Below are 22,932 nucleotides of genomic sequence, written 5' to 3'. Positions count from 1 at the left end.
GGCCCAAAGCCACTTCTGCAATGTCTTTGCTGTGTGCTTAGGGTCGTTGTCCTGTTGGTAATTGAACCTTCACTCCTGTTCAGAGGTCCTGAGCACTCTGGAGAAGGTTTCCATCAAGGATCTCTCTGTACTTTGCTCCGTTCATCTTTGCCTCAATCCTGACTAGTCTCCTAGTCCCTGCCACTGAAAAACATCCCCACAGCATGATGCTGCCACCACCATGCTTCACCCTAGGGAAGGTGCCAGGTTTCCTCCAGACATGATATTTGGGGTTCAATCTTGGTTTCATAAGACCAGAGAATCTTGTTTCTGATGGTCTGAGATTCTTTAGGTGCTTTTTTACAAACACCAAGCGGGTTGTCATGTGCATTTGACTGAGGAGTGGCTTCCGTCTGGCCACTCTGATTGGTAGAGTGCTACAGAGATGGTTGTCCTTCTGGAAGGTACCTCCATCTCCACAGTAGAACTCTGGAGCTCTGTCAGAGTGACCATCGGGTTCGCTGATCAAGGCCTTCTCTGCCGATTGCTCAGTTTGGCCCGGACCGCCAGTGCTTGGAAGAGTCTTGGTGGTTCCAAACTTCTTCCATTTAAGAATGATGGAGGCCACTGGGATCTTGGGGACCTTCAATACTGCAGAAATGTTTTATTACCCTTCCCCAGATCTGTGCCTCGACACAATCCTGTCTCGTAGTTCTACAGACAATTCCTTTGACCTCATGGCATGGATTTTGCTCTGACACATACTGTCAACAGTGTACCTTATATTGACAGGTGTGTGCCTTTCCAAATCATGTCCAATCAATTGAATTTACCACAGGTGGACTCCAATCAAGTTGTAGAAACATCTCAAGAATGATCAGTGGAAACAGGATGCACCTAAGCTCAATTTCTCATCTCACTTTAAAGCGCCTGAATACTGATGTAATACATTTGCAAAAATGGCTAAATACCTGTTCATTTTAGAATAAGGCTGTAACTTATCAAAATATGGAAACTGTCAAGGGGTCTGAATACTTTTTGAAGGCACTGTTAGTATCAAAGTAAAAATATTAATAATTTCAAATTCCTTGTATCAAGCAAACGGCACACTGTTCTTGTTTTAAAATATACTGAACTCCAGGGGCACACGCCAACACTCAGACATAATTGACAAATTAAGCATTCATGTATAGTGAGTCTGCCAGATCAGAGGCAGTAGGGATGACCAGAGATGTTTTCTTGATAAGAGTGTGAACTGCTAAGCATGTATGCAGTAAAATAGTACATTATTTTATTTTGAATTACAGTGGAGTAAAAGTAAAAGTTGTCAAAAATATAAACAATAAAGTAAAGTACAGATACCCCTAAAAACAAAGTACTTTAAAGTATTGTTACTTAAATACTTCACACCACTGTATAGAGTGAAAGCCTAAAGGCCACTTCTGTGGGCGGAAGGTAGCCTAGCAGTTAAGAGCGTTGAGCCTGTAACTGAAAGATTGCTGGTTGGAATCTCTGAGCCAACTAGGCGTAAAATCTGTCGATGTAAAATCACATTTTATTTGCCAAATATGGCGAATACAACAGGTTTAGACTTTACAGTGAAATGCTTTACTCACGAGTCCGTTCACAACAATGCAGAGTTAAACAGTAAGAAACATTTGCAAAAAAGGAAATAGTAACACAATAAAATAACAATAACGAGACTGCAGTGCCTTCAGAAAGTATTCACACCCCTTGACTTTTGCCACATTTTGTTGTGTTACAGCCTGAATTTTGTGGAATTATGTTTTTCCAATTTAATAAAAAATGAACAGCTGACATGTTTTGAGACAATAAGTATTCAACCCCTTTGTTAAGGCAAGCCTAAATTATTTCAGGCATAAATATTTGCTTAACAAGTCACATAATAAGTTGCATCCACTCTGTGTGCAATAGTGTTTAACATGATTTTTGAATGATTACCTCATCTCTGTACCCCACACATAAAGTTTTCTGTAAGATCCCCTCAGTTAAGCAGTGAATTTCATACACATATTCAACCACAAAGACCAGGGAGGTTTTCCAAGACCTTGTAAAATCCCTTTGAGCATGGTGAAATGATTATTTACACTTTGGATTATGTATCCAATACACCCAAAGATACAGGTGTCCTTCCTAACTCAGTTACCGGAGAGGAAGGAAACTGCCCAGGGATTTCACCCTAAGGCCAGTGGTGACTTTAAAACAGTTTAATGCCTGTGGTAGGAGAAAACTGAGGATGGATCAACACTACTGTAATTGCTCCACAATACTAACCTAATTGACAGAGTGAATAGAAGGAAACTTGTACAAAATAAAAACTATTCCAAAACATGCATCCTGTTAAGCAATACACTTTTTGTCCTGAATACAAATCCAATATAACACATTACTGAGTACCACTCTCCATATTTTAAAGCAAAGTGGTGACTGCATCATGTAATCGTTAAGGATTGGGGAGTCTAGGTTCAAGAGGTTTCTAAACAGCTTCTACCCCCAAGCCATAAGACTCCTGAACACCTAATCAAATGGCTACCCAGACTATTTGCAGTGCCCCCCCCCCCCCCCCCCCCCCCCCACACACACACACACACCTCTTTTACACCGCTGCTACACTCTGTTGTTATCATCTATGCATAGTCACTTTAATAACTCTACCTACAGTACATGTACATATTACCTCAACTAACCTGTGCCTCCGCACATTGACTCTGTACCGGTACCCACCTGTATATATTCTCGCTATTGTTATTTTACTGCTGCTCTTTAATTACTTGTTACTTTTATTTCTTATTCTTATCTGTATTTGTTTGACTGCATTGTTGGTTTGGGGCTCATAAGTAAGCATTTCACTGTAATGTCTACACCAATTGTATTTGGCGCATGTGACTAATAACATTTGATTTGATTTGATATCTACACTGAAGTTTCTTACCAAGAAGACAGCGAATGTTCCTGGGTGGCCGAGTTACAGTTGACTTAAATCTGCTTTAAAATCTATGGCATGACCTGAAAATGGTTGTCTAGCAATGATCAACAACCAGTTTGACAGAGCTTGAAGAATTCTGAAAAGAATAACAATAATAATAATTGCACAATCCAGGTCTGGAAAGCTCTAAGAGACTTACCCAGAAAGACTCACAGCTGTAATCGCTGACAAAGGTGCGTCTACAACGTATTGACTCAGGGTTGTGAACACTTATGTAAATGAGATATTTAATCTATGACTAGGGTGGCTGGAGTCTTTACTTTTTACTTTTCAATTACCATTTATATTTTTAGTTTTTCCCTCACTCTAGTTTTTTTTTCACTCCGGATGTTTTATCTGGACGTGGTTTGTCAGGAATTCCAACAGCCAAAGCTAATTAGTAACATTAACATGATGCCTTCTAATTACAGTCGCTGTACTCATAATATACAGGAGAATCGCAGGAGAATCGATCGCCTTATAATATACAGGAGAATCGATCGCCGTATGGCAAGGATAGCTGTGCTGCAAGCCCAGCTTCAGACGCAATCGTTAGGCAAGGGTAATTTCACTGTAGGAAAGGATGAAACAGCATCTGTGCCACCAGTAAGTACAGATAGTAACATTAGTAAAAATCCCCTCGCACGGTCCCCGCAGCCGGACAACTTTCTCATGGCTTCTGGAGGGAAATGCTGTAGGAATGCTCAACCTGTGTTGCTCATTCAGCCAACAGAAACTTTCAACCGGTTCTCCCCAATAAGCAGCGAGTCAGAGGCCTCACCTTCTCTGGTCTCTACTCCTCCCGTTACGGGGTCTGAGACGCCGAAGCTTCCCACCATTAGCTCTGACAAATTGAAAACCCTAGTCATTGGCGACTTCATGACCCGCAGTATTAGACTGAAATGAATCATCCAGCGATCATACACTGTTTACCAGGGGGCAGAGCTACCGACGTTAAGGCTAATCTGAAGATGGTGCTGGCTAAAGCTAAAACTGGTGAGTGTAGAGAGTATAGAGATATTGTTATCCACGTCGGCACCGATGATGTTAGGATGAAACAATCAGTGGTCACCAAGCGCAACATAGCTTCAGCATGTAAATCACCTAGAAAGATGTGTCGGCATCAAGTAATTGTCTCCCCTCCCAGTTAGGGGGAGTGATGAGCTCTACAGCAGTGTCTCACAACTCAATCGCTGGTTGAAAACTGTTTTCTGCCCCTCCCAAAATATAGAATTTGTAGATAATTGGCCCTCTTTCTGGGACTCACCCACAAACAGGACCAAGCCTGGCCTGTTGAGGAGTGTTAATGTTACTCCATCCTAGCTGGAGGGGTGCTCTCATCTTATCTACGAACATAGACAGGGCTCCAATTCCCCTAGCTCCACAATGAAATAGGGTGCAGGCCAGGCAGCAGGCTGTTAGCCAGCCTGCCAGCTTAGTGGAGTCTGCCACTAGCACAGTCAGTGTAGTCAGCTCAGCTATCCCCATTGAGACCGTGTCTGTGCCTCGACCTAGGTTGGGCAAAACTAAACATGGCGGTGTTCGCCTTAGCAATCTCACTAGTATAAAAACCTTCTCCATTCCTGATATTATGGAAAGAGATCGTGATACCTCATATCTCAAAATTGGACTACTTAATGTTAGGTCCCTCACTTCAAAGGCAGTTATAGTTAATGAACTAATCACTGATCATAATCTTGATGTGATTGGCCTGACTGAAACATGGCTTAAGGCCAGTGCTGATTTCAAGGTTTTACTGCTAACCTACAAAGCATTATATGGGCTTGCTCCTACCTATCTTTCCGATTTGGTCCTGCCGTACATACCTACAAGTACGCTATGGTCACAAGACGCAGGCCTCTTAATTGCTCCTAGAATTTCTAAGCAAACAGCTGGAGGCAGGACTTTCTCCTATCGAGCTCCATTTTTATGGATTGGTCTGCATACCGATGTGAGAGATGCAGACTTGGTCTCAACCTTTACTGTAAGTCACGGAAAGGCTGTGGAGCAACGAACCGCCCTTGCTGTCTCTGCCTGGCCGGTTCCCCTCTCTCCACTGGGATTCTCTGCCTCTAACCCTATTACAGGGGCTGAGTCACTGGCTTACTGGTGCTCTTCCATGCCGTCCCTAGGACGGCATGCATTGTCGGAACTAGAAGCACAAGCATTTCGCTACACTCGCATTAACATCTGCTAACCACGTGTATGTGACAAATAAAATTGGATTTGATTTGATATTTGCTCCTGTAAGTCGCTCTGGATAAAGGCGTCTGCTAAATGACTATAAATGTGGGAAAAATTCAAAATGAGCTTAGGCCTTTGTATCCTCCCTCCAGTTCCTGACAGGCAGGTTACCTCTCTCTTTAAGGGCCAGCGATAAGATAAGAGAGAATTGTACAGGTAGATGAAAGCATGCCCCAAACCACCTCACAGAGACTCTATAAGAACCAGCATGATACGGATAGAGTAGGAGTGAAGAGAGCCAGACAGATATCTATCAGCAGGCCTTACCCACAGACAGTCTCTTTGTTGCTGAACCCTGGTCAGACTGGCACAGGGCTCTGTATAAATATATGCCTGTTGTTCCCCTCTGAACATCAGTGACTACTGGACACTTCCAGGCCTCAGCAGAGGAATGAGAGAAATGCCCTGCAGGTCGGGTCATGCCGTAAAGGTGATGTTTACCATCTTCACCTGTCAGGAGTTGAACCGTCAGGCTTTTGTTCAAGAGTGCGTTTTGTGAGATAATAGCACACAGCAGCAGAAGAGGCCATCTAGACCTCTCACCTTGGCCGGTTCTTTCACTCATCACTTCAAAGGGGAATCGGTTCAGCACGTAGCATCCAGGGGAAGTGTATGTGTGGGTACACGTCCGTGTGTCTGTCTGTCTGTGTCCGTGTGTGTGTATGTCTGTCTGTGTCCGTGTGTTTGTCTGTCTGTCTGTCTGTCTGTCTGTCTGTCTGTCTGTCTGTCTGTCTGTCTGTCTGTCTGTCTGTCTGTCTGTCTGTCTGTCTGTCTGTCTGTCTGTCTGTCTGTCTGTCTGCTTGCCTGCCTGCCTGCCTGCCTGCCTGCCTGCCTGCGTGCGTGCGTGTGTGTGTGTGTGTGGAGTAGTGAGGGATCAGGTTGAGGCTCGAGAAGGGAGGTCAGACACCCTCAGATACTAAGTGTGTGTTTTGATCGTCCCCACCGTCCGGCCACTTGAAGGGATGAAAAGAGGGTCCCTTCAACGCGCCCAGGGGGTTTGGAGTGTGTCTCCCCCGATTAGGCCCTCTGACGCCAGCACTGAAGACGGATCCTAACAAACACACTCAGATTGAAATCACACAGGCAGGAAGGGCGTTGCTGTGCTACAGGGGGGTCTGCTAGAGCTGAACGCAGACAGTGAGTATCCAACACCTCCCCTTCCTTCCCCTAACCCTGTTTCAAATAGCCAATGGATCTGATAAAGCAGTTTATTTTGGCAGCGTGTATAGGAGTATAGAGTATTTTGAGTGCATGTATATGGGAGTGTGTGTTAATGTCTGTGAGTGTTTGGTGTATGAAGAAGCTTCCCGTCTGTCAGATGGTGCTGACAGGGAGAGGAGGTCCATATCTCAAACTCTTATCAGGTTGCACCGCCAAACATGCTCAGGAATGTGGTGAAATCAGAGATGGCTCAGCCAGTCTTTAGATATTTAGTAAAGCACCATGTCTGCAACAGTAATGCTTATTTTTTTACTGTGTGTGTGAATGTGTGTGCGTGTGTGTGTGTGCATGCGTGTGTAAGTGTGTGTGTGTGTTACAGAGATAGAACACTGGCAGAATGTTGTACGTGATAGAGCTGATAGCTGTCTGACAGAGCACACAGCTGAGAGAGAGGATATCCATGGATGGCAGAATGTTGTACGTGATAGAGCTGATAGCTGTCTGACAGAGCACACAGCTGAGAGAGGGGATAGCCATGGATGGCAGAATGTTGTACGTGATAGAGCTGATAGCTGTCTGACAGAGCACACAGCTGAGAGAGGGGATATCCATGGATGGCAAAATGTTGTACGTGATAGAGCTGATAGCTGTCTGACAGAGCACACAGCTGAGAGAGGGGATATCCATGGATGGCAGAAGAACAAACAAATGCGTTATTACAGTTTCCACTCCCAGATCAACCCTTCATGACAGCCTGTCAGGAACTGGGAACCCATTGGTTTGATCCTGCCTCCCTCCTGGACCCCCCTTCTCCCCCTCTCCATGTATCCATCAGTCCCAGTAATGTAACATGGCGTCTACAAACACCACCCCTGCAGACGACCATCCCCCTTCCCACCCCTCTTCCACTGTCTGGTGTGCCTGGCCCAATCTTGTTGAGGTAGTAGCCTAACACTGATCATCTAAAAGAGAGTTCTTCCATTAACAATTCTGACATCTTGCTCTGGCCAGTGAGTAGAAAAGTGCAGTGACGTCACATACCAGCAGCAGGTATTTTCCTGACATCTCTGCGTCTGTGTGTTTAGCTCACCTGAACATCCTGGTCAGAGCTCTAATACTTCTTTATTTAACCAGGTAGGCTAGTTGAGAACAAGTTCTCATTTGCAACTGTGTAATGAGCTGAAATTAGTAATGCATCTCTCTCTCTCTCTCTCTCTCTCTCTCTCTCTCTCTCTCTCTCAATTCAATTCAAGGGGCTTTAATGGCATGGGAAACATGTGTTAACATGTACAAATGGTTAAAGGACACAAGATAAAATAAATAAGCATAAATATGGGTTGTATTTACAATGGTGTTTGTTCTTCACTGGTTGCCCTTTTCTCGTAGCAACAGGTCTCAAATCTTGCTGCTGTGATGGCACACTGTGGAATTTCAACCAGTAGATTTGGGAGTTTATCAAAATTGGGTTTGTTTTCGAATTCTTTGTGGATCTGTGCAATCTGAGGGAAATATGTGTCTCTAATATGGTTATACATTGGGCAGGAGGTTAGGAAGTGCAGCTCAGTTTCCACCTCATTTTGTGGGCAGTGTGCACATAGCCTGTCTTCTCTTGAGAGCCATGTCTGCCTACGGCAGCCTCTCAATAACAAGGCTATGCTCACTGAGTCTGTACATAGTCAAAGCTTTCCTTAAGTTTGGGTCAGTCACAGTGGTCAGGTATTCTGCCACTGTGTACTCTCTGTTTGGGGCCAAATAGCAATCTAGTTTGCTCTGTTTTTTTGTTAATTCTTTCCAATGTGTCAAGTAATTATCTTTTTGTTTTCTCATGATTTGCTTGGGTCTAATTGTGCTGCTGTCCTGGGGATCTGTTGGTGTTCTCCGTTGTACGTTTTTTGCAGAATTCTGCATGCAGAGTCTCAATCAGGTGTTTGTCCCATTTTGTGAAGTCTTGGTTGGTGAGCGGACCCCAGACCTCACAACCATAAAGGGCAATGGGTTCTATGACTGATTCAAGTATTTCTAGCCAGATCCTAATTGGTATGTTGAATTTTATGTTCCTTTTGATGGCATAGAATGCCCTTCTTGCCTTGTCTCTCAGATCGTTCACAGCTTTGTGGAAGTTACCTGTGGCGCTGATGTTTAGGCCAAGGTATGTATAGTTTTTTGTGTGCTCTAGGGCAATGGTGTCTAGATGGAATTTGTATTTGTGGTCCTGGTGACTGGACCTTTTTTGGAACACCATTATTTTGGTCTTACTGAGATTTACTGTCAGGGCCCAGGTCTGGCAGAATCTGTGCATAATATCTAGGTGCTGCTGTAGGCCCTCCTTGGTTGGTGACAGAAGCACCAGATAATCAGCAAACAGTAGACATTTGACTTCAGATTCTAGTAGGGTGAGGACGGGTGCTGCAGACTTGTCTAGTGCCCGAGCCAATTCGTTGATATATATGTTGAAGAGGGTGGGGCTTAAGCTGCATCGCTGTCTCACCCCACGGCCCTGTGGGAAGAAATGTGTGTGTTTTTTGCCTATTTTAACCGCACACTTGTTGTTTGGGTACATGGATTTTATAATGTCATATGTTTTACCTCCAACATCACTTTCCATCCGTTTGTATAGCAGACTCTCATGCCAAATTGAGACGAAGGCTTTTTTGAAATCAACAAAGCATGAGAAGATTTAGCCTTTGTTTTGGTTTGTTTGGTTGTCAATTAGGGTGTTTAGGGTGAATACATGGTCTGTTGTACGGTAATTTTGTAAAAAGCCAATTTGACATTTGCTCAGTACATTGTTTTCATTGAGAAAAAGTACGAGTTTGCTGTTAATGATAATGCAGAGGATTTTCCCAAGGTTGCTGTTGATGCATATCCCACGGTAGTTATTGGGGTCAAATTTGTCTCCACTTTTGTGGATTGGGGTGATCAGTCCTTGGTTCCAGATATTGGGGAAGATGCCAGAGCTAAGGATGATGTTAAAGAGTTTTAGTATAGCCAATTGGAATGTGTGTCTATATATTTGATCATTTCATTAAGGATACCATCAACACCACATGCCTTTTTGGGTTGGAGGGTTTTTATTTTGTCCTGTAGCTCATTCAAGGTAATTGGAGAATCCAGTGGGTTCTGGTAGTCTTTAATAGTTGAGTCTAAGATTTGTATTTGATCCTGTATATGTGTTTGCTCTTTATTCTTTGTTATAGAGCCTCTCTCTTCCTCTGTCACCTCTCTCTCTATCTGTCGCCTATCTCTCTGTGTCGCCTCTCTTTTGCGTTCTCTCAATTCAATTTGAATGGGAAACATATGTTAACATTGCCAAAGCAAGTGAATTAGATAATAAACATGAGCGAAATAAACAATACAAAGTAACATTAATTAATTAACATAAATGAACGTTAATATCTCCTTCTTGTTTAACCACAAACAGGATGGTTTGAAGTCTGATCCCTCCCCTGTTTTCTTTCACACACAAGTGTTTTTACCAAACACCAGCTTGATTGGGATTTAGGAAGTACACTGAGTTTACAAAACATTAGGTACACTTTCTCTTTCCATGACACAGGTGAATCCAGGTGAAAGCTATGATCTCTTATTGATGTCACTTGTTAAATCCACTTTAAGCAGTATAGATTTAAGGGGAGGAGAGGTTAAATAAGTATTTTTAAGCCTTGAGACAAATGGATTGTGTATATGCCATTCAGAGGGTGAATGGACAAGACAAGAGATTTAAGTGCCTTTGAATGGGGTATGGAAGTTGATGCCAGGTGCACCGGTTTGAGTGTGTCAAGAACTGCAACGTTGCTGGGGTTTTCGCGCTCAACAGTTTCCTGTGTGTATCAAGAATGGTCCACCACCCAAAGGACATCCAGCCAACTTGACAGAACTGTGGGAAACATTGGATTGTTGTGTGTTATTCAACCTCTAGCACTTACAGACACTATGATAAATAGGTATTGTTTCACCTTCAGCAATCGTATATAGATACAGTGACTCCCCATCCCGGGTCCGGGAGCGTAATCATCGACTGACACTAATTAGCATAACGCAACGGACATAAATATTCCTAGAAAATATTCCTATTCATGAAAATCACAAGTGAAATATATTGAGACACAGCTGAGCCTTTTGTTAATCACCCTGTCATCTCAGATTTTCAAAATATGTTTTACAGCCAAAGCTAGACAAGCATTTGTGTAAGTTTATCGATAGCCTAGCATAGCATTTTGTGCAGCTAGCAGCAGGTACCTTGGTCACGGAAATCAGAAAAGCAATCAAATTAAATTGTTTACCTTTGATGAGCTTCGGATGTTTTCACTCACGAGACTCCCAGTTAGATAGCTAATGTTCCTTTTTTCCCAAAATATTATTTTTGTAGGCGAAATAGCTCCGTTTGTTCTTCACGTTTGGCTGAGAAATCGATCGGAAATTTCAGTCACGAAAACGCCCAAAAATATTCAAAATTAGCTCCATAATATCAACAGAAACATGGCAAACATTATTTATAATCAATCCTCAAGGTGTTTTTCAAATATCTATTCGATAATATATCCACCTGGACAATTGGTTTTTCAGTAGGACCGATTGGAATAATGGCTACCTCTGTATTTTACGCGAGAATCACTCTGAGAGCCATCAGGTGACCACTTGCGCAATGTAGCCACTTACGGGTATTCTTCAACATAAATGCGTAAAACTATGTCACAATGCTGTAGACACCTTGGGGAATACGTAGAAAAAGTAATCTGGTTGATAGCCCATTCACTGCTCAATAGGGCCGCATTGGAACGCAGAGCTTTCAAAAGACGAGTCACTTCCGGATTGGATTTTTCTCAGGCTGTCGCCTGCAATATCAGTTCTGTTATACTCACAGACAATATTTTTACAGTTTTGGAAACTTCAGAGTGTTTCTATCCTAAGCTTTCAATTATATGCATATTCTAGCATCTTGTCCGGACAAAATATCCCATTTACTATGGGAATGTTATTTTTCCAAAAATGAAAATACTGCCCCCTAGTCACAAAAGGTTTAACAAACAAATGTAAAGGACGCTGGATAAATGTAAGTAGTTGTATTAAGATCTGTATTTGTCAGTTGAATGCATTGACAGAGAGCAGGTAAGCCAAAATAAAGCTTTATAGGAAGGGAACAGGGCTTTATATAAAAAACGTAAGATGGAGGGACTGAGGAGGACGTACATCTTGCCGGTTCCTACTCAACTTTGCGTTTTTATGGTTATTTTAGCTCTAATTATTACTTTGTTTGCTCAGAATGTTTGTGCAATTTGTTTGTGTAATTTCCTACGATGAAAAACACTTCTAGATCATGAATTGGAAGCGACACACTTCTCTCAGCCCCCCAGATCTGGAATAATACATTCACTCCTTTGTTCGCTTCACAGCGGGATTACCTGTTGCTGTTGACCAATACACTCAACTCTGCTTTTCAACCAGACGACATTTCAATTTTCTGTGTGGATCGAACGGCGGCATCTGGTAAAAGTAGGGTGGAGGTGTATGCCTGGTGTACCAAAGCTGAAACATCTTGAGTTCCTCTTCACCCGACCTGGAATTTCTGATGCTAAAATGCCGCCCCCACTATATGCCGAGTGAATTCACGTATGTTATTATCACAACTGTGTACATACCCCCCACAATCACTGACTGAATACTCACAAAGCTCAGAGGTCATCCCTGGCTCAGAGTGTATGCTGACCAGCTGGCAGGTGTCTTCTCGGCCATCTTTAACCTGTCCCTGTCCCAGGCTGTACTCCCCACCTGCTTCGAGAAGACCATCATCATCACATTGAAAACAAGGTGACATGCCCAACTGACTATCGCTACATTGCCCTCACCCTAATCATCATGCAGTGCTTCGAGAGGCTGGTCATGGCCCACATTAAGGCCAGCATGCCATGAACACTGGACGCACTACAATTGACCTACCGCTCCAACAGATCTACGGATGATGCCATTTGACGGTATTCACACGGCCCTAACACATCTGGACAAGAGGAACACCTACTGTGCATTCAGAAAGTATTCAGACCCCTTGACTCTTTCCAAATGTTGTTAAGTTAAAGCATTAATCTAATGTATTAAATTGTTTGTTTTTAGCAAAAACATTCTTAAAATAAAGTGGTGATCCTAACTGACCTAAGACAGGGAATTTTTACTCTGATTAAATGGCAGGAATTAAGAAAAACTTAGTTTAAAAAAATGTAAGGTGTATGTAAACTTCAACTGTAAGTAGCAATAAATATAATATACATACTGTACAGTGCCTTCGGAAAGTATTCAGACCCCTTGACTTTTTCCATGTTTGGTTACGTTACAGCCATAATGACAAAGCAAAAACATTTTTTTAGACGTTTTTACTTACTTTCCACCATAATTTGCAAATAAATTCATTAAAAATCCTACAACGTGATTTTCTGGATTTTTTTTCTTCTCATTTTTTTCTGTCATAGTTGAAGTGTACCTATGATGACAATTACAGGCCTCTCTCATCTTTTTAAGTGGGAGAACTTGCACAATTGGTGGCTGACTAAATACTTTTTTGCGCCACTGTATTTAACATGGTGAGGAAAGCACTTTTAAAGAGCAACCAGGTATCCTGTACTGACGGGATGAGCTCAATATCCTTCTAGGATACCCGGGCCAGGTTGATTACAAAGGCCTGCTCACAGAAGTGTTTTAGGGAGTGTTTGACAGTGATGAGGTGTGGACGTTCGACAGTGGATCCATCATGCATGCAGGCAATGAGGCAGTGATTGCTGAGATCCTGGTTGAAGACAGCAGAATGTATTTAGAGGGCAAGTTGGTCAGGATGATATCTTATGGTTACTTATTTAGGGTTGTACCTGGTAGGTTCCTTAATAATGTGTGTGAGACTGAGGGCATCTAGCTTAGATTGTAGGATGCCTGGGGTGTTAAGCATATCCCAGTTTAGGTCACCTAACAGTACGAACTCTGAAGATAGATGGGGGGCAATCAATTCACATATGGTGTCCAGGGCACAGCTGGGGGCTGAGGGGGGTCTATAAACAAGCGGCAATGGTGAGAGACTTGTTTCTGGAAAGGTAGATTTTTTTAAATAGAAGCTCGAATTGTTTGGGCACAGACCTGGATAGTATGACAGAACTCTGCAAGAAATCTCTGCAGTAGATTGCAACTCCACCCCCTTTGGCAGTCGGAAGATGTTCTAGTTAGGGATGGAAATTTCAGGATTTTTGATGGCCTTCCTAAGCCATGATTCAGACACGGCTAGGACATCAGGATTGGCAGAGTGTGCTAAAGCAGTGAATAAAACAAACTTTGGGACAAGGCTTTCTGATCTTAACATGCATCAAACCAAGGCTTTTACGGCTACAGAAGTCAACATGAGAGCACCTGGGGAGTGGGAGTGGAGCTAGGTGCTGCAGGGCCTGGATTAACCTCTACATCACCAGAGGAACAGAGGAAGAGTAGGATAAGAGTAGGATACTGCTAAAGGCTATAGGAACTGGTCTTCTAGTGCGTTCAGAACAGAGAGTAAAATGAGCAGATTTCTGGGCGCGGAAGAATAGATTCAAGGCATAACGTACAGACAAGGGTATGGTAGGATGTGAGTACAGTGGAGGTAAACCTAGGCATTGAGTGATGATGAGAGAGGTTTTGTCTCTAGAGGCACCAGTTAAGCCAGGTGAGATCACTGAATGTGTGTGGGGTGGAACAAAAGGGCTATCTAAGGCATATTGGGCAGGGCTAGGGGCTCTACAGTGAAATAAGACAGTAATCACTAACCAAAACAGCAATAGACAAGGCATATTGACATTATGGAGAGGCAATGGGGCTTTGGTGACAAAACTGATTGCACTGTGATAGACTACATCCAAATTGCTGAGTAGAGTGTTGGAGGCTATTTTGTAAATTACATCGTAGAAGTCAAGGATCAGTAGGATAGTCAGTTTTTCGAGGCTATGTTTGACAGCATAACTGAAGGAGGCTTTGTTGCGAAATAGGAAGCCGATTCTAGATTTAATTTTGGATTGGAGATGCTTGATGTGAGTCTGGAAGGAGAGTGGCGCAATAGCGTCTCTACTTCCTAATGCCGTTGAAGAAATTTGGCATGCCACCCCAGGTTCTCTCCAAATACTACCACTGCGCCATCAAGTGTCCTGACCAGCTGCATCACGGCCTGGTACAGGAATTGTTCAGTCCAGAACCATAAGGTCATCCTGGTAAAGACGGCCCAGTACATCACTGGGACCGTGCTCTCACCCATCCAGGGAATCTACTCGAAACAGTGCCCGAAGAAGGCCCACAGCATTATCAAGGACCCCACACACCCCAGCCACAAGCTGTTCACCCCCTTACCGTCGGGCAGACGGTATCGGAGCGTGAGGTCTGATACCAAAAGGCTCAGAGGCAGTTTCTATCTACAAGCCATCAGACTGCTGATTACTTGAACTGGACTGACCACCTGCACTCACTCACGCACACACACAGATATACACACACACATACAGTACATTCATGCTACACAAACACATCACAACTGCTGATACCAGACTTGTATTATTATTACTAAATACTGCACAATTTAAAAACCTGGTCATCGATCCCTGTTTTCCCCAAAACACAAGTAAATATTGGACTATATATTGTGCCTTACTATATATACTTAAAGTGCTTATTATATCCTACTGAGTGATCTACTTTATGTTTGTATCTTTTATTACGTATCTTTTATTACGTGTAACGGCTGTCGTCGGGAGAAAGAGAGGACCAAGGTGCAGCGTGGTAAATATTCATTATTTTTAATGGAAATCTGAACACTATCAAACAAGCAACAAAAGAACAACCAAAACAGCTCCGTCAGGTCCAAAACACACTAAACAGAACATTTCTACCCACAACCCATAGTGGGAAAACAGGCTGCCTAAGTATGATTCTCAATCAGGGACAACAATTGACAGCTGCCTCTGATTGAGAACATACTAGGCCGAACTCAAAAACCAACATAGAAAAACAAACATAGACTGCCCACCCAACTCACGCCCTGACCATACTAAAACAAAGATATAATAACAGACCTAAAGTCAGAACGTGACATTAATGGTGTTGCATTATCAAGAAGTAACCTGCAAGTAAGCACTTCGTTGGACGGTGTATACCATGTGTATCCCGTACATACGATTAATTAAAACTTGAAATTGAAACTTGAAAATAAAATGGTTTAACATGCACCAGTCTATGGTATCAAGTCATGGTAAATGATACAGCAGATGTCAGTTTGATCATTACTCATGCAGGCCTACTCAATGCATCTCCTATCCTTATTAGATTGATGTTATTCAATCAAGTTCCTCTTCCAATTGTTTCAAAATAAAAGCTATGTACTTTCTCTTTTCTGTCTAAAACCAGAGCAAGCCCACATCCCATTCACACAGAAATGAAAGAGTATGTCATCATTGTAGCTCAGCCAGAGCAATCAGACAGTTATCCTGTTTGTCCTGCTTATCCCCTGAACAGGCTCTGGTTGGGCTCTACTGTTCTACAGAGTGATAAAACATTATTCATGGACCCCCTGGGAGGGGCAGTAGCTCCTGGACCCTCAATACAACAGTATTTTGGTGAAGTTTAGTGTTGAACAGGAGCAGGGTAAACATTGACAGAGAGGACAGGAGAGGCAGGTGGCAGAGGATGAAGAAAGTATGTTGTCTCTAGTGATGAACAAGGCTCATGACATTCAGGACACACACAAGTTCTCATGTCCTCTGTTTGGCCTAAGGGCCATGTTTTGTGGTGGGAGAGAGCCTCCCCTGAATCAACAATCCGAACCAAAGTCATGATAGAACTCTAAAAGTATGCCCTGCAGTTAGTTTTGTTCCATCCAAAGCGAGAACAAACAGATCAACAGAGCCAGGCAGAGAGCCCTTGTCTGGACACATTGAACTAACTCTGTCCCTCCCAAACAAACAGCTCTACAAAGCCTCCCATCCAGGCCTCCCTGGTTCCCTCTAGTACAGTGACACTTAATAGTGTTTCAGAGGCTGCCAATGGAACATCAGTGTTTCCCTGACACAAAGGCTTCAGAAAAAGCCAAACATGGTACAAAACACAGAGCACATTACAGCCATTTAATCAGTGGGCTTATGGGGAGAGGCCCCCTCCATGGCGCTGGCTCTGGAGCTGCAGCTAATTGTCTGTGCATTGTCTCTGCCTGTCCTGGACAAGAGAGGCTCTGTCAAAGCACCAGCGCATGGCTGGGAGAGGAACCAGAGTGCCATGTTTGTTTTTGAGGTGTTCTCCTGTTTTCCTGTGTGCCGCTTGTATTGTCCATGTGGGTTGTGGTTATTGTCTACTGGCACGATAACCCACGGAGGAGCATACATGTGTGAGTCAGCCTGGAGCCCTGGGTACTACCGGTAGCAATGCTTCTTTGTGGGTCTCCACGTGCACAGACTCTTCCCTGGCTCAATCATTCACAGGCCGTAATCCCTCATCTGACAGAACACACAAAACAACCAAGCCAAGCTCTTTTCAGGGTCTAAGCACTTTTTAATCCCCATACCGACTAAATAAGTTTTATGTTCTGTTTAAGTGTGGCTTTTCAGGTTCAACATATTTCTTTTCAATCCAGGAAACAAAGAGAACTCCTGTTGTTGTGGTACATTTCTGTCCGTTGTTAGTCTATTCAAATACTCTTGAGTTGAAAAAGCAAATAGATGTATTTTGACCTCGTAGATTATTTCCATAGCAAAAGTTAAACGTCTGTTTATTCCATTTATGCTAATAATATGGTAGTTGATGTAAAAAGGGATAATGAAAACAGAAATCGATTGCAGAATCTAAAATATCAAATTCAACAGGAAAAGTGAAACATAGGTATTCATGAACACAATCTGCAGTTACTTTGGTTTACTTTGCTTTGGTTTCCCATGGTTTCAAATGCTGTGCTCTGTGTGGAGAACAAGAAAGGAAATTCACTCACTATCTATCCGCAGTCTGTAAAACAACTTTCCCAAACGTTGTATATAACCCTTGCAACAAGCTCTCAGTCACAATGCCGAATTAAACATTGATCCACATTTCTCCAAAGTAAAATTTTGAAGTTGCTCCAAATGTAAAATTTCAAAGTGTTTTTTACACCCTGGATTGACTCCTCCGGTTCAGTATCATTCCATTTCTCCACACATAACATTTCGAAGTTACTTAGAACATTAAAGGGTTAAGGTTTTGGATGGGGTTAAAACTTTCAGTTTAGCGACTCATTCTGAATGGTTAAGTTAAGGGTTAAGGTTTGGGATAATGGGAAAAAGAAAGGGGGATACCTAGTCAGTTGTACAACTGAATGCATTCAACTGATAGAGTTAGGTTGCATTGTCAAACTAACACAATTCGATATGGGCCCAATTCAGACTTAGGAAACGCATGACTTTCCTACTTTCCTACATTACATATGCCATCAACAAAGGTGATGGATACAATTTGGGATTTTAACTTTCCTGACTGGGACAGTCATGCAATACTGGAATATAAAAGAAAACCAGAAACCCTGAACATGTGAGTAGAAATATTATTAATGAGCTAGCAATGCTGTGTGTGTGCTCATCCGGAAAACGAGTGTGTGTGGCTTTTGACAATTCAGTATGGGGTGCAAGTCCAACTGACCGTCAGCTGGCTAGAGATTGTGTGTGTGGTGTAACGTTACGGATTCAAATAACCCATTGTATGTCCGAATACAACTATAGGGATTATATTAATTCTAGGTATAATAGATTGAAGCTAGTATAAACTGCCAAAACGTCAAAACCTACCTAGCTAGTATAAACTGCCGATCGTCTCTTATGGGAACATGTAGCACAAATCTATTGCTTCACATTTATGCTAGCTAGGTAGGTTTTGACGTTTTGGTAGGTGGCTGTCACTGGCTAGAAATTGTGTGTATGGTGTACTGATTCAAAGAAACCATCAGATGAAATTTCAGAATATAATTCATTATATGGCTAATAGATTGAAGTTAGTATCAAATGCAGATCTCCTGTCATGAGAGCAGGTAGCATTGTTAGTCTATGCTCGTTAGCTAGTTAGATAGCTTAGCTTGCTAGCTAACTAATTAATACTGATCTCAGATCTACTTAGCTAGCTAGTTCTTACCTGTGTCTGGATGTCAGCATTTCAGAGCAAGTTCAACCATAATTTTCCCCTGGGAATGCTGTGCCCTGGTGTTGTATCCCTAGATTAGCAATGTATATGTGTGTAGCTGTCAGTCAGTGTCATACAGGTTCGACTGCATTACTATCAGAATAGAATTATATGAAACCAAAGTATAACGCAGTAACTGCAGCCAAGGGCAGGTTGAAACCAAGCTAAAAGGCAGTAAGTTCACTTGGTTTCACAGTAACGTTTTGCAGTTACTGCTAATACGACCCCCATTTTCACCAAAACACAATAGAGGCAGGAAACTTGTCCACATGATTAAGCATACATTTAATGTAACAAAAAATTACATTAACTCATTTTCGACCAAATGAGCAGTTACTGCCTTTTTGCTTGGGAGGGAAGCATAGGATACACAGAGGGGTGCTGTTACCCTCGCTTTTTATCAATTGAGATATAGATTCATGAAATCACTTTGCGAATTGAAGGAAAATTATGAAACACAGAGAGATTTTAAAAATGATTATATAATACCTGTATTTTAATCAAATCACTGTATTTTTGATTCATCAATATATTGTGTGTGTAGAAAAGCTCTCCAACCCTGCAGTATATATATATATTTATATAGTACCAGTCAAAAGTTTGGACCCACCCACTCATTCCAGGGTTTTTCTTAATTTTTTTTGTATTTTCTACATTGTAGAATAATAGTGAATACATCAAAACTATCAAATAACACATATGGAATCCTGTAGTAACCAAAAAAGTGTTAAATAAATCAAGATATGTTTTATATTTGAGATTCTTCAAAGTAGCCACCCTTTGCCTTGATGACAGCTTTGCAAACGCTTGACATTCTCTCAACCAGCTTCATGAGGTTGTCACCTGGAATGCATTTCAATTAACAGGTGTGCCTTGTTAAAAGTTCATTTGTGGAATATTTTTCCTTCATAATGCGTTTGAACCAATCAGTTGTGTTGTGACAAGGAAGGGGTGGTATACAGAATATAGACCTATTTGGTAAAATACCAAGTCCATATTATGTCAAGAACAGCTCAAATAAGCAAAGAGAATCAACAGTCCATCATTACTTTGAGAAATGAAGGTCAGTCAATCCGGAAAATGGCAAGAACTTTGAAAGTTTCTTCAAGTGCAGTCAAAAAAAACATTGAGCTCTATGATGAAACTGGCTCTCATGGGGACCGCCACAGGAAAAGAAGACCCAGAGTTACCGCTGCTGCATAGGATACATTAAAGTTAACAGCACTTCAGATTGCAGCCCAAATAAATGCTTCACAGAGTTCAAGTAACAGACATATCTCAATATCAACTGTTCAGAGGAGACTGTGTGAATCAGGCTTTCATGGTTGAATTGCTGCAAAGAAACCACTACTAAAGGACCCCAATAAGAAGAAGAGACTTGCTTTGACCAAGAAACAAGAGCAATGGACATTAGACCGGTGAAAATCTGTCCTTTGGTATGATGAGTCTAAATGTGAGATTTTTGTTTCAAAAAAAAAAAAAATGTGTTCTTTGTGAGACGCAGAGTAGTTGAACGGATTATCTCCGCATGTGTGATACCCATCGTGAAGCATGGAGGAGGAGGTGTGATGGCATGGGAGTTCTTTGCTGATGACACTGTCTGTGATTTATTTAGAATTCAAGGCACACTTAACCAGCATGGCTACCACAGCATTCTGCAGTGATACGCTATCCCACCTGGTTTGCGCTTAGTGGGACTATCATTTGTGTTTGTTTTTTTGTTGTTGTTTTTTTCACCTTTATTTAACCAGAAGGGCTAGTTGAGAACAAGTTCTCATTGGCAGCTGCGACCCGGCCAAGATAAAGCAAAGCAGTGTTGATGCTAGTCGGGCGGGCGGGTGCGGGAAGCAAATGGTTGAAAAGCATGCATTTGGTTTTACTAGCGTTTAAGAGCAGTTGGAGGCCACAGAAGGAGTGTTGAATGGCATTTATTTTTTATTTTTTTAACCTTTATTTAACTAGGCAAGTCAGTTAAGAACTAATTCTTATTTTCAATGACGGCCTAGGAACAGTGGGTTAACTGCTCCTTAGTTGCCCTGGCTGTGTGTTTTGGGTCGTTGTCATGCTGGAAAACCAAGCCACAACCCATCTTCAATGTTCTTACTAAGGGAAGGAGGTTGTTGGCCAAGATCTCGCGATACATGGCCGCATCCATCCTCCCCTCAATACGGTGCAGTCGTCCTGTCCCCTTTGCAGAAAACCATCCCCAAAGAATGATGTTACCACCTCCATGCTTCACGTTTGGGATTTTTTTATTTTTTTTATTTTTTTACCTTTATTTTAACTAGGCAAGTCAGTTAAGAACAAATTCTTATTTTCAATGACGGCATAGGAACAGTGGGTTAACTGCCTGTTCAGGGGCAGAACGACAGATTTGTCAGCTCGGGGATTTGAACTTGCAACCTTCCGGTTGCTAGTCCACCGCTCTAACCACTAGGCTACCCTGCCGCATTGAAGCTCGCTTGGAGGTTAGTTAGCACAGGGTCCAAGGAAGGGCCAGAAGTACAGTATACAGAATGGTGTCATCTGCGTAGGGGTGGATCAGGGAATCACCAGCATCAAGAGCGACATCATTGATATATAAAGAGAAAAGAGTCGGCCCAAGAATTGAACCCTGCGGTACCCCAATAGAGACTGCCAGAGGTCCAGACAACATGCCCTCCGATTTGACACACTGAACTCTGTCTGCAAAGTAGTTGGTGAACCAGGCGAGGCAGTGATTAGAAAAACCAAGGCTATTGAGTCTGCCGATAAGAATACGGTGATTGACAGAGTCGAAAGCCTTGACCAGGTCGATGAGGACGGCTGCACAGTACTGTCTTTTATCGATGGCGGTTATGATATCGTTTAGTACCTTGAGCTTGGCTGAGGTGCACCCGTGACCGGCTCGGAAGCCGGATTGCACAGCGGAGACGGTACGGTGGGATTCGAAATGGTCAGTGATCTGTTTATTAACTTGGCAGTCGAAGACTCTAGATAGGCAGGGCAGGATGGATATAGGTCTGTAACAGTTTGGGGTTAGGGTGTCCCCCCCTTTGAAGAGGGGGATGACCGCGGCAGCTTTCCAATCTTTAGGGATCTTGGACGATACGAAAGAGAGGTTGAACAGGCTGGTAATAGAGGTTGCAACAATGGCGGCAGATAGTTTTAAAAAGAGAGGGTCCAGATTGTCAAGTCCAGCTGATTTGTACGGGTCCAAGTTTTGCAGCTCTTTCAGAACATCTGCTGTCTGGATTTGGGTGAAGGAGAAGCTGGGGAGGCTTGGGCAAGTAGCTGCGGGGGAGGTGGAGCTGTTGGCCGGGATTGGAGTAGCCAGGAGGAAGGCATGGCCAGCCGTTGAGAAATGCTTATTGAAATGTTTGATTATCATGGATTTTTCAGTGGTGACCGTGTTACCTAGCCTCAGTGCAGTGGGCAGTTGGGAGGAGGTGCTCTTGTTCTCCATGGACTTTACATTGTCCCAAAACTTTTTGGAGTTAGAGCTACAGGATGTAAATTTATGCTTGAAAAAGCTAGCCTTTGCTTTCCTGGCTGACTGCGTGTATTGGTTCCTGACTTCCCTGAAAAGTTGCATATCGTAGGGAATATTTGTTGCGATTGCAGTCCGCCACAGGATGTTTTTGTGCTGGTCGAGGGCAGTCAGGTCTGGAGTGAACCAAGGGCTATATCTGTTCTTAGTTCTGCATTTTTTGAACGGGGCATGCTTATCTAAGATGGTGAAGAAAATACTTTTAAAGAACGACCAGGCATCCTCGACTGACGGGATGGGGTCAATACCCTTCCAGGATACCCGGGCCAGGTCGATTAGAAAGGCCTGCTCGCAGAAGTGTTTTAGGGAGCGTTTGACAGTGATGAGTGGTGGTCGTTTGACCGCGGACCCTTAGTGGATACAGGCAATGAGGAAGTGATCGCTGAGATCCTGATTGAAAACAGAGGAGGTGTATTTGGAGGGTAAGTTGGTCAGGATAATGTCTATGAGGGTGCCCATGTTTATGGATTTAGAGTTGTACCTGGTGGGTTCCTTGATGATTTGTGTGAGATTGAGGGCCTCTGGCTTAGATTTTAGGACTCACGGGGTGTTAAGCATATCCCAGTTTAGGTCACCTAACAGAACAAACTCTGAAGCTAGATGGGGGGAGATCAATTCACAATTGGTGTCCAGGGCACAGCTGGGAGCGGAGGGGGGTCGATAGCAGGCGGCAACAGTGAGAGACTTATTTCTGGAGAGGTAAACTTGTTTAATTACAAGTTCAAACTGTTTGAGTATAGACCTGGAAAGTATGACAGAACTTTGCAGGCTATCTCTGCAGTAGATTGCAACTCCTCCACCTTTGGCAGTTCTATCTTGACAGAAAATGTTGTAGCTGGGTATGGAAATC

This window comes from Oncorhynchus nerka, linkage group LG22 (genome assembly GCF_034236695.1).
Source record: "Oncorhynchus nerka isolate Pitt River linkage group LG22, Oner_Uvic_2.0, whole genome shotgun sequence".
Lineage (NCBI taxonomy): Eukaryota > Metazoa > Chordata > Actinopteri > Salmoniformes > Salmonidae > Oncorhynchus > Oncorhynchus nerka.
This window is presented reverse-complemented; position numbering follows the sequence as displayed.